The 18,563-nt window shown below is 43.2% G+C and overlaps 1 long non-coding RNA gene across 1 annotated transcript; it reads right to left on the bottom strand.

The window, feature by feature from the left end:
- Window positions 1-3,558: 3,558 nt before the first annotated feature.
- On the bottom strand, window positions 3,559-15,595 carry LOC142497832 (uncharacterized). The gene is made up of 5 exons (XR_012802332.1): window positions 15,451-15,595; window positions 13,668-13,736; window positions 9,356-9,400; window positions 6,708-6,893; window positions 3,559-3,818 (listed from the first exon to the last, which is right to left on the bottom strand). It is a non-coding gene; the product is annotated as an uncharacterized LOC142497832 (long non-coding RNA).
- Between the last annotated feature and the right edge of the window lie 2,968 nt (window positions 15,596-18,563).

Raw genomic sequence — 18,563 nt, 5'->3', positions numbered from 1 at the left:
GCCAAAGGGTATTGGCAAATAACACTGACCCAGGAGGCTAGGAGAAGTCAGAATTTATCACTCCAAGTGGTCTCTATGAATTTTTGGTGATGCCATTTGGGATGAAGAATGCCCCGGCTGCCTTCCAATGCCCGGTCAATAGGTTACTGGAAGGAATGCAGAGTTTTTCAATGGCATACCAGGATGACATTGCTGTGTTAGCAACTGGTGGGACTCACATTTGGTGCATGTAGCTGCGGTTCTGACAAGGCTCAGGGAAGCAGGGCTGACACTAAAACCTACCAAGTGTCTAGTGTGTATGGCAGAAGTATTGTACCTAGGGCATAGAGTGGGTGAAGGGCACCTTAAGCCAGCACCAGCTAAGGTGGAAGCTATAGTGCAGTGGCCTGTACCTAGGACCAAAAAGCTGGTCATGGCTTTTTTAGGCACCGCAGGCCTATAGGAAGTTTGTCCCTCAATATAGTGCCATGCAAAATCTCTGACTGACTTAACACAGAAGCGACTCCCAGTTCTGGTAGCCTGGTCTCCTGCCTGTGAGAACGCTTTTCAGGCACTGAAGGCAGCACTGGCTAGTGCTCCGATGCTGGCTGCACCAGATAACTTTTTCACGTATTTAGTACAGACTTATGCCTCAGACTATGGTATTGGTGCTGTACTCAGCCAAGTAGGGGAGGGGGGGCGTGATCATCCTGCGGTGTATCTGAGCAGGAAACTTTTACCTCGCAAAGTGGCTTATGCCTTAATTGAAAAGTAGTGCTTGGCCATAGTTTGGGCACTGAAGAAATATCAGCCCTATCTATATGGCCGGTCCTTTACTTTTCTATCCAACACAAGAGAAGCAGCGAGCACGGAAACGCTGATGGGCTTTCCCGACAAAACATCCCTTGTGAGCCAAAAGCCCCAAGAGGTGTCAGGCTAGTTGAACCACCAGATTATGCGGCTGCAATCATGCCTTCATCTTGAGGGGGAGGTGTAACGGTGAGGGGGTAACAAGGCTCACTAATAAAGGTAAAGCCCACTTGGTTGATCCATGTTTTGGGTTCCTAGAGTGTCAGCTCTTGGGCCTGACTGTTGTATTTGTACTACCATGCATTGTATGTAAAATATGTGACAATTAAGAATTTTTATGATTTTGCCTTTCCAGGGAAGCCAGCAAGCAGAGATTGCATGGCTAAGTGTTTCAGGGTGGGTTTTGCGGAGAATGTGTTGTCAGATTGTGTCTAAATAGCGGGGCTCCAGAGTTTCTGGATGCCCCAATAATGTAGCCGGGAATCAGGACAGAATCCGGATACATATAGGCACAATGCTCCAGTCAAAATCCTACCCTGAAAACGTTCTTGCAGCTCACCGCCAAGAGTCGCTGCTTCAGCACAGACCAGAAAGGTAAAAGGGGCAGAGGGATACAAGGATTAAAAGTTAAAGTTTTCATTCTATCCCTAACACCAAAAAGACAGACATTTTAGCCAGGAAAAGTGTAAAAATATATTTTATTAACCTTGAATGTTTGTAAGGTATTATGTTTTATACCAGCGGTGTGCAAACTGGGGGGCGCGACCCCCAGGGGGTGCGCGAGACTACCTGCGGGGGGAAAAGGGTTTACAGAGGCCCTACATGCTTCCCAAAGGCACTTAAATTGTGCCAAGGGAGCTGCAGGGCCTCTGTAAACCTTTACTTACCTTGGCTCCAGCGGCTTCTTACACGCGTCCCCATGGCAATACGTCTTGTCATATGACGCAGTGAGGTCATGTGATGTCACTTGCTATGGCAACGTGACGTCATGACGCCGGAGCCGAGGTAAGCGGGGGTGAGGGTACAGCCGGCAGGGGGCGCAGGGAAAAAAGTTTGCGCCCCCCCTGCTATATACAATGTGTTAGAAGCTGGGACTTTCAAAGACGGTTCTCTGAGGGGGGCTAGTGTGCTACCGGTTTTGGGGCCACTGAGTCTGCCCTAGTTCTGTACTTCAAAGTCTATTTTATTAAATAATACAATGTATATGATTTTCATGTATACAGCATCTTCAGATGTTAGTATTGTTACAATTACTGCAGCCACTGCTTTCTTATTGTAAGGCCGAGCTTATAGTGCCGGCGAAAGCGACGTCACACTGTGGACGCTGGAAAAATCAAATTGAAGTGACTTCCTGCAACCGCTGTCGCTGTCGCTGGCACTATAAGCGCTGTCTAAGATTGATATCTGTCTCTCATGCTATGTGAAGCTGATGTGTAACATACTGTAACGTGAAGCTTCGTCAATGGTGTGGATGTGATTTACTCCACGTTGAAGTGTGGCCTAACTAGCACAGATTTGTAGATTCGAAGATCTCCGTTAGCACTTACCAATGTGTTAACGTCAGTTAGCACGGGGGCGCGCAAACTTATTTTGCTGCAACCCCCCCCCCCCCCCCCCCGCCTTGCTCTCTCCATTCCTGCGCCCCTCCCTTAATTAAATTACGCCACGTTGCCCTGGTCAAGCGTCCCGAAGCTGGCTGAACCTCAGTAAGTAGAGGTTGCCGAGGCCTCGCGCGGTCTCCCAGCATTTAATTTAAATGTCTTGGGGAAGAGCGTGGGGCCTTTGCAACTACCCACGCCCCCCAGAAAAATCTCATGCCCTCCAGTTTGCGCACCGCTGAGTTAGCGAATCATTAAGTGAATAACAGAGTTCTGTAGATCTAGGCCAATGGTTACTAACCAGACTTCTGCCATAAATAACCTTTAGATGGTAGAAGACCTCTCACCCCTTGTAATCTTCATTTATTTGTGAGCGGCAGTTTCTTTGGCTGCTGTTACATTTTGACACTACGAGCAGGGTCATGCTTAGGGCAGTTTATGGAGCAGATCACTATGTTAGAACTCATGATCCCCCTCTCTGGGCCTCTGTTTGAGGAGTGGGAGAATGCTCTGCAGAGGGATCTCCACCTATAGCAGGGCGCTGAGCCCCTGCAGGGAGATGTGGCTCTAACATTCCTTGCTGGAGAAGATGGCGGGGATAGCCTGGTGCTTACCCGAGCAGTATGGGGAATTGCACCTTTAAAGCATATTACAGCTCAACCCCCTTATATTCTTGGGGTCCAATGAATCACATCGCGTTATAAATAGATTGCGTTAGAAATAATGTACAATTGTATGAATTGTACTTTAATGTATTTAAGATACCAATAATCGTGTTGTAAAGTATTCATAAATACGAAAATTGGGAGCCACGCTTGCATCACGTTCTAAGCGGAATCGCGTTGTAACAGATCGCGCTATAAAGGGGTTGAACTGTATATTGTGTTGCCTGAGGGAAACCCATAATGTGTCTTGATTAACTAAACAGGATATATTTAAAATCAGAGACGGAACATAAAACACAAACAGAGCTCAGTTTTTAGCACATCCAGTGAAACTCATACACGGTACAGTGCCTGAATGTATATGTATAAATATCGAGTAAAATGGTCTTTTAGTTTAACAATGGGAGCTTGTTGGGTGTCCAGTATGTTTAACTAAACAGGAGTAAGAAAGAAACCCAGAGGAGGAAGGAATAATATGTCATTTATAATTACAAAACTAACACATATTGCATTTATTCAAAGCTGTTTTTATTCATTTCCAGTTAGTATGTCTCATGACATCCACACAGCTGCCCATAAGAGAATTAACAGTTTTTAACATGGACACAATCACCGCTGCTGTTAGGTAGGTACTTATCCTTGCAGAAACAGCCTGGAACACAGATCCGAGTGCAAGCTACAGCCTTTTCGTTACGGTTGGCACAGGTAAAAGGGCAGGAGCTGCCACACTTCTTATACTCTCTGTGATCTCCTTCACATCCTAACTCTGCCAGCAAAATGGAAAACAGAGTTAAGGAAGTTAGAAAGCTGAATACCTGTCACTAACATAACATATATACCACAGGCAAATGTAGGACATCTCCCTCCCCAATACAGATATACATTATAGGCTGTATTTACTAAGCAATGCTACTCTATTACTATGGACTGGCCTTTATCACCCATTCACATGAAAGGGGCCATAAGGTGTCTTCTAGCATGCAAGGTGTCTTATGGAGTGGCACTCCTTAGTAAATATGGCACTATATCCTGCCATTCAGTCACAAACATAGATGCAATGGCAATGCTCGAACATAATACTAATTGTAAAGTACACTGAAATGCACGTGCAGTAACAGCACAGATGCAACAACGTCTTATACTCTATATCCGAGGTGGGCAACCCTGTAGTCAATAGCCACAAGTGGCTAATTGGCCATTAAAGTGTGGCTAATTGGAGTTTGCCAAAAAAAGCTTAAAAAAGTGACCTAGATCTGATCAAACTCGCTATTATTACAACGGACGGGGCACCAGCAATGATTGGAAGAAAATCAGGATTTGTTTCTCGTTGGAAGCAGCATTTGAGTGAGAATGGTGTGAAAAACATGATGCCCTCCTTCCATTGCATTCCGCATCAGGAGAATTTGTGTGTGCTCAAATGCTCGGCACCGACACGTTGAAAACTTTGATGGACATGATTGTGAAAGTGGAAGTTCCCTCATCCATCAACAGTTTGTTGAGGCCTTGAACGAATGCGGTGATTGTGATTTCGAGGATCTTACTGACTATGCAAATGTGGGATGGTTGAGCAGAGAAAAGTTCTGGAACGGTTTACCTATTTGCTTCCTCAAATTAAATATTTTCTTGTTGAGAAACGTCAGATAGAAAAATGTTCTGACATTGAGAACCCTTCATGGCAGTGTGATTTACATTTCCTGTGCGATATCATGGCTCACTAAATTGAATTAAACGTGAAGCTGCAGGGAAAAGGTAAAGTAATATGTGAGCTGGCACAGCATATTCAAGAATTCAAGTAAAAACTGAACCTCATTCTGGTACAAACTCAGACGGACGATTTGACCCATTTTGCAAACCTGACTAGATTTCAAGAAAAAAATGAGGAGTGTGGTCTACTCGACGTGAAGCGGCAACTCTACGTAAACTGGATAAAAAACCTGCCCCAGAAATTTGAATCACGTTTTTCTGATTTCAATGACTTCAAAATGGCATTTAAATTCTTGCATGATCCATTCCATTTTGATATTACAAATTCAAGCAAAGAAATTTCCACCCTTCTGTCTTTGGACAAGGGTGGGCAAGAAGAGGATTTGGTTTCTCTTCGCAGTCTGGAACACTTGAATGTACCTGAATTCTTCAGTTACAGATATGTGGAATTCAATTCTGACTGACAGCCATCTCCCAAATCGGGCATTTCAAAATGATTGTCCATGTTTGGATCAATGTGGGTGTGTGAATCGACGTTCTCTACGATGGGATTCATCGTCAAAAAACAGATCTCAAATTGTTGATGTCAATTTGGAGGCGGAGATAAGATGTGCATTGAGTACAGATATTCAGCCAATGTTTCTGCAACTTGTCAGAAACAAGGATTGTCAAATTTCGCATTAAAAATGTGTTACATTTTCAATTTGAAGAATTTTAATCATTTGCGTCTCAGGCACTTGTAACTGAAATAGTCAAAGTGTACATGTTTTGAATAAACGTTTTCAAACAGTGTGTGTTGTTTTAAATGTTTGATTGAGCATCCTAATTTCTCAATTTTTACATGGTGTGGCTATTTTCTTATTATTGCAAAATAGGTTGCCCACCTAGGCTCTATATGCACAGCACTAGCATACATTATTTTGGACCCAGGCAGGTAGAATGTGAGTAAGTCCATGTAGTTTAACTCGCCCCCTTTTAAAAGCACATAAAGTCCTTCTATTTTCTTCAACTTTATTGGGGGAGTTAACAGAAATATAAAAGTTCTTGTATAAGGATATTAGTGGCAGATTTCTCTTGTCAGAGAAGGACCTTATGAGAGGAAGGTGTTCTGCTATGTGAGAGTGCTTCTCTGAGGGGAAGGTAAAAAAGCATTTCCTTTACAGAGGGATTAATGGAGGAAGAGTCTACTCACTTAGAGCACACGTTCCTGTCAGACAAGAACAGGCTAAGGGGCATAGCAAAATTACAGAAAAAGCAGGGGTGAGGACTAAACCAATCTCAAGCGTGAGTATTGGTAGGTTGCCAAGGCAACTGATTAGAGGCTGTGTAAAAGGGGATAACTAGTAACAACTATGTTGCAAGATACACAGCTCTGGCTGCGTCAGAGCAGGGAAAACACATGTAACTTCCCTGGGGAGAGCTGGCAGTGGGAGAACAGAGGGAATATACAGAAAATATACAATCCTGTTCCAGGACATACATTATATACATGGTACACGGAGACAGAGATGGCTGCTCAGCTCATCTAAAAGGTTTGTATCAGTTTCTGATGACCCGGGAGGATTAATGCTGCGGGGTCCGATTCACAAGCAGGGACCCTGCAGAGATAATCCACCTGGGCCACTTAATTTTTGGGGGTGCCTGCATGACCTACAGTATAGTATGTTCCCCTATAAATCCCTTCTTATAATAATAATAGCATGTTCTTGTATAGCGCTGCTAGTTTTACGTAGCGCTTTACAGAGACATTTTGCAGACACAGTTCCCTGCCCCGTGGAGCTTACAATCTATGTTTTTATTGCCTGAGGCACAGGGAGATAAAGTGACTTGCCCAAGGTCACAAGAAGCCGGCACCGGGACTTGAACCAGGCTCCCCTGCTTCAAACTCAGAACCTTTAGGACCATGATACCATCTAAATAATACAAATCTGCAGAAGTATTTGTGTATTACCTTTGCAAACAGGGCACTGTTTTTTGTCCACACAAATAGAGGAGCCGTTAGTAAGCAGCACCAATCCATCATTACAGACGCATCCAGGATTGCAGTCTTTGATACAAACTTGAGGTTGTCGCTAAGTATTGCAAGTCAAAGGGCAAAAGGACCCACACTTGTCATAATGCATGTTCAGTCCGCAACCTGCAAGGTGTTAATAAAAAGGAAGTGTTAGACACACTTTAAAAGCACTCATTGGAAACACGATACAGAGCATTTATCAATATGAAATTCATCTCATGCCCTTCAACACTAGAGGGGCCTGTGCGATTCCATAAGGGACTGTCCCCTCCTGTGCCACAAGACACCTTATTGGTCCATTCACTTGATTGGATGGTAAGGTTTCTTCCTTCAACAGAAGTCGGTCTATATGCTAAAGATTCATAGCTGCAAAAATAGGCCAAAGACAGTGAAAACAGAGCCATATTTATCAAGGAAAACGAATCCCACTGAAAGTAACGAAAGTCTTTCCCGTGATAAATCCGGTTCAATTATTTTGCACAGATTTTCCCCAGTTTTTGACCTGGAAAACTTTAGTAAATAACTTTGAAGGTATTTTTTGGAATAGCACCACTTAGCAACATGGGCCAAAATATGTTACAGTCCTCTCCAGCAATGTAGAGGGTTATTCAATCAATTATTCCGGCTTTTACCACAAAAATTACACCGGATTTATCAAAGGAAACAATGCTTTTAATAGTACACTCGGGCCTGCTCCTCTTTTCAGCCTGCCTCCCTCCAAAGCCGTCGACAGATTTCCCGGGGCCCAGGACTACAGTTCTTACCGGGCCCGCCCCCCCTCCATCGGCAGTGTTGCGAGCCCCACTTCACACCTCGCGAACCCCTGCAATTTTCCTCCCTCTTTCATTTATTTCGCTCTCCTCTGTCTCACCTCTCACTCTTCCTCCCTCAATGACCCCACTCTCACTCAATTCCCCCGCCTCACATGTATTTCTCTCCCCTGTGTCTCCCTCTTTTCCTCACTCACCCCCCTCTCTCACCCCTCTCTCCTCTCACCCCCCTCTGTCAATTACCCCACTCTCACTCAATCCCCCTCCTCACTCATTCTCTCCCCCTCTTGCACAATTCCCCCCACAAAATATATACCTAAAAAAAAAACACCTCCCAATGCAAAAGACTTCCCATCCCCAAATACATACAAAAAAATCTCAACCCCCCAAATATATACAAACAACCACCCCAAAATATAAAACCCCCAAATACATTTAAAAAAAACCACCTCCCCAATACATATGAAAAAACCCAAAACATATAAAGCCCCATACATATATGAAAAACAAATTCATATATAAAAAAGACTCCCAATGCATATAAAAAAAGCAATACATATAAAATGCATATTAAAAAGCCCCCAATACATATAAAATAGCCCCCAATACACATTAAAAAATAGCCCCAATGCATATAAAAAAGACCCGAATACATACAGTTTTAAAAAACCAATACATATAAAAATACTCCTACCCAAATACATATTAAAAAATAGACTTACCTTGGGGATGGTCAGGCCAGGCCCGGTGACTGACCAGTGACTGTTGGGGGGGAGGGGGGCGGAGACTGCTGGGGGGTGACTGCCAGGGGGAGGGGGACTGGTGATTTCATGGGGGTGACTGCTGGATGGGTGAGGCTGGCGACTGCCGGGTGAGGTGGGTGACAGCTGGGGGGGGGGGGAGACCAGTGACTGCCAGGGGGTACCAGTGACTGTCAGGGGGGGACTGGTGACTGCCATTGAGGGGACCGGTGACAGCAGAGGGAGGGGCCAGTGACTGTCAGGAGGGGCCGGGAGGGACCCTTGACTGCTGGGGGGCCAGGCGGCCAGATAAAGCAGTTCCTGCCGGGCCCCAGCACTCCAACCTGCAGGCCTCTTCCTCTCTCTGTCCCACGCCGGGCCCTCTGACTTCATGCCGCCACATGACGGAGGCTGGGCCAAGCATCAGAGAGGCTTGACATCAGAGGGCCCGTGTGGAACAGAGAGAGATGAAGAGGCCTGCAGATGGGGAGAGACTGAACCCGGCAGCAACTGCTTTGTCCGGCCGCCGGGCCCCCCCCACCACCGAGCCCAGGACACTTGTCCCAGCTGTCCCCCCGGTCAGCGGCCCTGCCTTCCTCTCCCGTCTCTGGCCTGCACCTCTCTCCTCCTGCAGCTCAGCAGTGTCTACCCACTCAGGGCTGCACTTCCACCGGTCTTACACCCCCATCCTCCAGGTGCCGGTCCCTCTGTCCTCCTCACTGAGCTCAATGTGGGAGGTCTAGGTCTCCTCGGGAGGCACCACAGTCACAGACAGGTGTATGTTTGTCTTTGTGTTCATCCACTGTCATTTGTGACTGTGTGTCATTCTGCGCTCCTTCCCCTCTGTGTCATCGTCCCCTAACGTGGGACCACTTTGTGCTCTCACCATGTGACATTCTGCTCTGGCAGCAAAAAGAAAGCTGCAACATCATAGGAAGATGACATTGTGACTTTCCATAGGTGATCCCGCACCCATATTTGCTGATTTTCCTGTTACACACGGACACATGAATTCTTGTGTTTGCAGCATTGGTATGGTGTAAATACACTTATTCACTATACAGTATATGCTTACTTGTTGATGGGGTTGTTTGTCCATTCACCGGCAGGAATGGCAGACCTGCAAAACAGGAGAAATGTTTGCAATTAATGTTGCAAATCTTTGTGCATTTGTGTCTGCGTCCTACACTTTGTATTAGATTTATAAATATTAATATCAACCATTTCAATACTGTTTGACAGAAGCACTGAAGCGTTTAGTAGCTATTGTTCTGCATAATGTATATCTGTAAGAGTGGACACGGTGCATTAGTATTTACCTATCAGGTGAAAACCTGCTCTACAGTTTAAGACCAAAGGCAAAGAACATTGTCACAGGTTCTTACCTGACTGATAAAGCTAGGCCAATCACTGGGTCTTTTCTGTTATACTTAGGAGGAATGTTGAAAATAAATCTCTTAGTATTGCCAGTCGGCATGGCAGTTACATGAAGTGAAGTCCAAGTGCAGTGACACTAATAGTATTAAGCTGCAAAATATATATGTTTAAAATGATATTGTATCAATCTGCAGGAATAGCTGTAATGCCTTTTATATTTAATCGTTGTTCAGATCAACTTCAAATCAGAATGTGCATCACATCTCAAATGGATCAAGGTATTTTGCTTTGTATTAGCTCTTTGGTTTTAGGGAGTAAAAACTACCAATTATTTCACATAACAATACAAAGTATTAGATTCTGCCTCTCTCACTATTTTTACCTTAACTCTTATGTGGGCCAATTAAACCCCCAGGTGTTAGCTAATAGGAGTGTTAGGATCCATGTCTGCTGCCTGCCTCACAGCATCAAATGTGCAGACATGGAAATGTTACATTTTATATAGAACCTAAACTAGAGATTACATTGGGATCCATACAGTATGCAATCACATTGTAGTACTGCAGCAATCTGTCTGAGGCACTGATTTAATCACTGCTGGAGATTATCATGCAGCGATATATACTTTAGATGCGTTCCTTATCTTTGTCAGTGTAGGTTTCTGTTTTGCTTTATTCCTGTGACAATTATCTAAATGATGGTTTGAGCTTTACAAAAATGAATAACACTCAGTTAAGCGTGTGGGTCCTCGTAGGGTTTTTTCTTCTTCTAAGTGGGAAGCAGGGGGTCCCCAGAGCAGAACCACGTTAATTTCAACTCTGGAGACCCCCTGCTTCCCGAGATAGTAACCTCCCGGTAGCATCCCCAGCTGGGTAAACAATATGGAGGTTTAAATCTCAATCATGAAGCACCGGCAGTACCTTCAGAGTTTGTGTCTCTGTAATCAAAGGGTCACAGGAGATTAAATGATCGCGTTTCAGCACTGGAGACCCCCTGCTTCATATCTACTTTTTAAAGCAGTGGTTGGGATGAAAGCTTTAATCTCTTTTCTGTGATGGGCCCAGCATTACATTGTAGCACATCGTTACAAGCCCATCTGATAATGGAAGGGTTACGGATTTTTACACATTTTCCCCATTGCAATACTTATAGGACCTGGTATTAGAATAAATAATTAGGCACACTGCTTTGTCTAAACAGAGTATATAATTTAGCATTAATCCCTGGATCAAAAGATCCTTTAGGTGTAATTGCTGTGAAAGCAAAAAGGAAACATGAATAAGAGGAGTGAAGCTCCTTACCTTCAGATTATGAAGTTTGTGAATAAAATACTAGCAGCATTATTTATTTATATATATATATATATATATATTTATATATATATATATATATATATACATGCATACGTGTGTGTGTGTGTGTGTATATGTGTATATATATATACATAATGTCGTGGTATCGGTACCGTGTTAGCCGAGCTTTAATAATCAAAAATGAATAGACGATACCTGTCTGTGGCTAACGAAATGCTTTTATTTGTGCGAGCTTTCAAGATACCCTGTTCTCTTCTTCCGGCGATGGTACATTTGCATAAAGCAAGCAAAGATTAACTTAAAAACAATGCATATACTGTAGGAATGTTATCTGTGACTGAAACCTAACACCCACCCTGTGTAGTATGCGATTTATGACTTGAGGTGTTAAATATTCCCTGAATGTTAGTGATGTAAGAGTGTGTGTGTGTGTGTGTGTGTGTGTGTGTGTGTGTGTGTGTGTGTGTGTGTGTGTGTGTGTGTGTGTGTGTGTGTGTGTATGTATGTAAATATAAATGTGTAAAGAGCCCACAGTGTATACAGCGCTTTACAAAAGGTGTGTGTGGAGTGGGAGTGTATATCAATGGTGTGGGTAGGTGTGGAAATGTAAGAGGCTGTAGCAAAACTAAAAGTGTGTGTAGATACTATGTGGTCCCTATTGGTATATAGGGATGGAATTACATAGAGTATTTGTATGTGTAAGAGACAGCTGTGTGTGCATACATATAGTGCAGTATGTATAGGCATGGCCTTTAGCACTCATGGGAAGAGAGTTCTCTCATGTCAGTAGTGACTCATGAAACTGTGGTCTTGGTTTAGGCCATCGCTAAGTGTCCCGAACAGTTGCATACATTTGTATTCCAGCAACCATTTCTCTTTCGGCGTTCTAAGATTAACTTTGAGCATGGCCACCTTCAGCTCATTCATCTTATGGCCAGAGATGAACTATGTGTGTGTATATATATATATATATATATATATATATATATATATACATATATTCGATCCTTTGAAAAAGTCACACACGTGACGAAACTAGAGGACGTCGTGACGTAGTGACGCACTGACGCACTGACATCATCATGCAGGTTGAGGCTGTGTCGAGGTCTGCCAATTTCTTATTACACACGCAGAAAGGTAGAGGATATTTCCGGGCAAAACAGAGTTGTTATTGCGGAGTTGGGTGCTCTAAGGTCTGAATGCTGGGACTAGGATTTCACGTCAGGCACATGGAGTGAAGTAGCTGACAACTTTATATCTTCCTACTACACCGGATGGTGTTTCAGCTACCTGCCTAACACCACACCCTCTCCTGCTTACACTGACTACCATCTTCCATCCAGCCACGGATAAGTATCCTGATATACTGCTTGTGTATATCTACAGCAATATCTGGCTTTCTACCCTCCTACAGTCTCAGCTGGTTTACAGATTGTCTCCCTTGAATGCTTTTTCACTATTTGAAGTGAGTGCAATTCCTGGCGGCCACTTTCTGCTTTTTAATAAATTGTCAATTTTACAAACAATATTATGCCATAGAGCTGGCGCTTCTTTTTGTCATTGTTTTTTAGATTCTTCTGATCTGGCTAGATCAACCAAGGAGCAGCCTACTCCACATTGTGACTGACAATTAATCTCTGTATCTGGACTTTTTTTCTCATCTGTTTCCATCATTTGGACTGGTTTGTTCTCTGATATTCACGTTATATGGTTTTATTATTCTAATTTTCTTATTGCTTTAATTTGTATTTAATAATATTATATAAGCACTATTTGATTATTTAATAGTTTAGCCCTATTGACCATTACATTAGAACTCACTTATCACACTTATAGCGCTACTCTTTGTTCCTTGTTTTTGTTATATATATATATATATATATATATATATATATATATATATATATATATATATATATATGTGTGTATATATATATATATAGTGCAGAATAAATGAGTGATGCAATAGACAACTCACAGACAAGACCTACTACAAGAAACTCACGCATGATCCAACCCAGGAATATACAAAGCAACTCATGAATCTCATTCAAACATTCCCTAATCACCTGCAACCACAATTGAAGCAACTAATACCTGACAACCCAGGAGTTGGGATCTTCTACATGCTTCCCAAAATCCACAAACCAGGAAACCCCGGCAGACCTATTATAACAGGTGTGGATACACTCACTGAAAAAATATCAGGCTTAGTGGAGAATATCCTCAAACCTTTAGTCAGAAGCACCAACAGCTTCATACAAGATACCACAGATTTACTCAATAATCTTAACAACATCAACCAACTACCATCCAACACACTGCTAGTTACCATGGATGTAGAATCCCTTTACAGCAACATCCCCCACAAGGATGGTATTGAGGCATGCCTGCAATTCCTTACAACATCTCCCCTGGATCAGAAATACAGCGCTGATGTAATTACCAAACTGATAGAATACATCCTCACACACAACTACTTCAGCTTCAACATTTGGTAGGTAATTTTACAGGGATGGGAAGAGTGTCTATAATAGCATAATGTGTTGTACACTGGCAACGATACAAAGAGTGATAGCAGTAGTTGCAGCATGGGATTACAAGGTCTGTCTTTGTATACCATTAATAAATATAGGTGAGAAGTGATTAAATACAATGACATGGGGTCCTTGGTAATATAAAAAATAATATACTCACCCAATGTCAGCACCAGGATGATTAATCTAAATTCCATCTTTAATTATAAGTCCCAGGTTGATCAGTTTGCTAGGATGAGATAAAGGGAGAATTTACATTTGGAGTAGGGATACAGATACAGAGAGAACTGATTTGTGGGTAATACATATGTATTTGCAATTAACAAAGTCAGTAAATTAAATATCAAGCAATTATATAAACTGACACAGTTAGTCAGTCAAGTTATAACAGCCAAGCAACATTTCTTACAAACTGTTTTACTGCATGTTTGTCTATTTCCGGTGGAGTTTGTACATAAAATGGGTGGTTTTTTTCCCGTTAAATAAACTGATTTCGATGACCTGATACTATTCTAACTAAAGTCAATGGTGAGTGGAATATCATTAGAATGTAGTTAACAACTTGCTAATTCCCAATAGTTATCAGGAAGGCTCCCTGATAATTGATGGAAAAATGTGTAATTTGTCTATTTTGTCCTTAACAGAAGTTCCCTAAATATATAGGTCATTGGAAGATCAAAATATCTCCTTTTCCATCTCTAGTTCCCTTCATATAAGTTGTATCATGTTGCCAAGTACTATAACGACTCTCTATCATGATCCTGTAACAGATGCCAAATACAGGTCCTTATTGTATACAATGTAAAATACATTTACCAGCTCCCAGTACACCGTTTGTAATACACATCTATATACACACACAAGGGTACCCAGGCCAGTTATGCAAATACAGTACAGGCATACCCCGCATTAACGTACGCAATGGGACCGTAGCATGTATGTAAAGCGAAAATGTACTTAAAGTGAAGCACTACCTTTTTCCCACTTATCGATGCATGTACTGTACTGCAAATGTCATATGTGCATAACTGATGTAAATAACGCATTTGTAACAGGCTCTATAGTCTCCCCGCTTGCGCACAGCTTTGGTACAGGTAGGGAGCCGGTATTGCTGTTCAGGACGTGCTGACTGGCACGTGCGCGAGCTGCCGTTTGCCTATTGAGCGAGATGTACTTACTCGCGAGTGTACTTAAAGTGAGTGTACTTAAACCGGGGTATGCCTGTATACTGTTTTTTCAAGTTGCCATCATTGATCAGGCCATTTAGACACATTCATCACATTTTTAGAGATACGTATTGCTTGCATAGTATCTGCTGGTTACAGTATGTCTAGGTATAGTACTTGGAACTTATTACTATTTTCACATACTCACAATTTACTTTAATTGGTTATTGGTTTTCAGCAAACAAACATGTTACTTGTTGTTCACCTCTTACACATTTATGAACAGATGTACTGTAACTAGTTGTAACTAACAGCTCTTTTCTCACACAAGTAAGGCCGCACTTATAGTGACGGCGACGCGACCGATGACGTCACCCGTCGCCATCACCACTAGCGAAAGTTATACTTTAACTTTCAGCTACGTCGCTGGCGACAAGGCCAGTGATTGGTTCAGAGGCTGTCACAGAAAAATCAAATATAACCCGCTTCCAAATCTTTGGTTGCGATGTCGTTCAGTCGCCGTCGCGCTTACTATAAGCGCTTGCGACAGAGTAAATTGATTCGTTTCAGCGCGAAGTTGCGTTGCCATTGCGTGCACTATAAGCGCAGCCTAACAGGCAGCGATGGTTACTAGAGGTGAGCAGATTTTTTACAGACCTCAGAGAACTTGGAGCTTTAATAATTACCTGATTAGCTACAATTACCAGTTTATATATCACGTACTGTAATATTGCCTTGTTCCCATTGCAGACATTGCATCAAAAATATGGTACATACCTGTATAGAAGATACACCTGGATAATTCCTCCTTTCCGCTAGAGATTTCTACTCTGAACTGCAGTATTTATATTATGTGGATCTATGGGCGTTGTCCAGAATAAAGGAATGACGTGAGGAAAGACCTGGGACCAATGTCTATTTCAAATGCTTCCCTGGGTGTTACCCTGTACAGGGCAGTCAAATAACCAGTGCTTTTATCATGGACAGAATGAAGAGAACATATAACACCCTATGATTAAGTCCCTTCAGAGGAACATAATGATCAGTGATTGTATGATGATGTTTATGTACAAATACAGGTGCATCCCTCCCTTTACAGGATGTGCAAAAATAGCTTCAAACGCAAAAACAAGAAAAAAGAGGAAAAAATTAAACAAATATAGTATAGACTGTAAGCTCTCCCGAGAAGAGCCCTCATTACCGCTCTGTATCTGTTTGTGCATATGTGTATGCAACTGTTCATGCAATAATCACATCTCTGTACCCCCAGTGTACTGCGATACAGAATATGTTGGCGCTTTTCAAATAAACGATGACAATAATAGGGTGTTGATAATAAAATGTGAAATTCTAAGGTATAAAGTATGGCACTTACATGTTAATACTTGGCAACAACACACAAATAATCAGATGATTACATAAAGCCCCCTATAGTTGCACTCTAGGTAGGTGACATTACTGATACAATGTCATCTATAAGCAGGCCACTGAATAGCCTATTCCCTTATTAGGGTAAGCCGCAAAGGTCACACTCAAATGAAAATAAAAAACTTTTAATCAATAATGTTTAAAATCGACGAGACACCATAAAAATGCATACACAATGCATAATAAAATCCCCAAATGTGTAAAGGCACGAAGGCAGGCAAAGAACTATCAATGTCCAAAGCCTAAGGATAGGCTGACACAACGCTGCATAGATCCACACAGTATGTATGTGTGGTTGCGTACCAAAATTAAATAATAAATGGCATGCTACAGTAAATAATGGAGTGTAGAAGACCCCTCTGTTAGGTGATATACAACCTGATCGCTAGCGTGTCGGCAGCTGAAGTTCCAGGAAGTGATCGGAACTGATCGTGCCTACTCCCACAAGCCACATGGACGTCAACGTGATGACGTCACGCGTACCCCGACGTACGTTTCGCGCGTCACAGCGCGCTTTCTCATACTTGGTCAAGAAGGTGTGTGTGTGTTCGCTTTTGTAACAGCATAGAGATGTAAATTGTGAGGGTCACTAGCCACAGTGTGCATGAGTTAGAACAGTGGAACTTGAGCCTTCACGGTGAGACAGACATTAGAATGATTTTTACCGATGTAGCCGGGACCTCCTTTTTCCACTCGTTTGTTGTATGGTTGGGAATGTTGCAGTAGGGAACACTCCGATAATGGAGGTTCCGTGCAAGGGAGCCGCCATGTTGTGGTTGGCGCCAGCACCAACTTAGCCTAGCAGAGGTTACGCATGCGCAGAGCGAGGGTAAGAAGGTGCGCACGACGAGTCCCAGCAGCCCCCGCGGGTCCAATAAGGTTCGAAACCACAGAGAGATATATGACAAATAACACAGATACAACACAAACAGTGATTCCCTGGCGCACTATCAGATAATAAACCTGACGAATTGAAGTAGTCCCATGAATCAAAAGATGATATAGAAGAGATCTACAGTCCACAATGTCCCGTTCTTTTACACTGGACGCTTGTCTGGAAGTACAAATGAAACAACAATTGCGCAGTACTCTATGGTCAATGTTCCACACCCCCACCGTTGCTATCTACTTACTTAAAAATAGATAAGAATGGGCCTCAAAAGATTTCTTTAAATCTCCACACGATTGGCTCCGACTGATTCCTGCTGCTGGTATCACGATTTACACTTCCAGCATCAGCATCACCATACCGATTTGGAACAAAAAGGGGCACCAATAGTGTAACACTATAACATTTATTATTAAAAAAGACAGGCATAAAAACATGCACTCACATGCCAGAATGCCCTATGCGTGTCCTACAACGTGCCGTCCGCTTCACATGTAAGGATGCCGAGTGATTGCAGGAGGAGGCAGGAGCCGGCGTGATTCCCCGTTTCGTGGCCGCGACTCGGAGCGCCTACTCCCACCTCTGATGACGTTCCCCGTCAATCAACCTCCTTTCCTTCCACAGGGTCTGCACGTCGCAGCACGTACAGCAAGCTCCACCCTACGCGCGTTTCGTGACTCTGAAGAAGTGAGGCAGCCATTCCCAAACCTGCCATAACAGGTTGTGAGGAATTATAATTAAGGTTTTCCCTATAGGGGACCCTTTACTATTTTTATTTTTATTTTTATAGAGCACCTGGTTATTTTAGCTAATATTTAGGTATAGGTTTTTAGGTTTGAGCGCTGATCACATGCTTTTAGTTTAAATTTCCTTCACCACAAGGTTCGAAACCAGGAGGAAAAGGAAGTGGTTGCGCGCACGAGTGTTCAGAGTTGGTCGGAGAGGAGAAGGAGCTTCGGTGTGGGGAGGCAGACCGCCCCCTACGTAGGCCGCATGCCGCAGGCCCAGTTAGGCCCTGAGTCCCCGTAGAGACAAGCAGAGCTAGGGACTGGCCATAGTCAGGTTCCGGTTCCCTTATTGCCATATTATTACCGCTGGGACAGTTCTAAGTTGGCGGGAGGTCTAGGCGCAGACCCCGCTATCGTGCCGCAGCGTGTCTGGGTGGGATCGCCCTAGACACCGACGGTTGACGTCATCTACACCTCGCTGATCCTTTGTGAAGATTGTAGCCACACCGGGTACTGGAGTGCCCGGCAGGTAATTCTAAAAGTGCACCAACGGTACCATCCTTCATTCAGGACACAGTGGCTGCGCAGTCACACTCATACACATCCATTGACTCACTTGAGGGTGGGGGAACTATTCCCAAGGGGAACTGAACACGAGGTGGGATCACCCGGTGAAGGGAGAAGGGAGGGTGAGCATTCACGAGACGTCGAGTATAGTGTCTCCTCTAGGGAGGGACACCTGTTGGTATAATCCCTATGGTATATGCAAGTAAAGTTAATTGGTTAAAGGATATCGCTGTGTGTGGGTGTGTTGTATATAAGTCCAGCGAAGACCTACTTCCCCT

This window comes from Ascaphus truei, chromosome 6, assembly GCF_040206685.1.
Source record: "Ascaphus truei isolate aAscTru1 chromosome 6, aAscTru1.hap1, whole genome shotgun sequence".
In the NCBI taxonomy this organism is placed as follows: domain Eukaryota; kingdom Metazoa; phylum Chordata; class Amphibia; order Anura; family Ascaphidae; genus Ascaphus; species Ascaphus truei.
The sequence above is the reverse complement of the archived record's forward strand: the minus strand, read 5'-3'. Positions and strand labels throughout refer to the sequence as shown.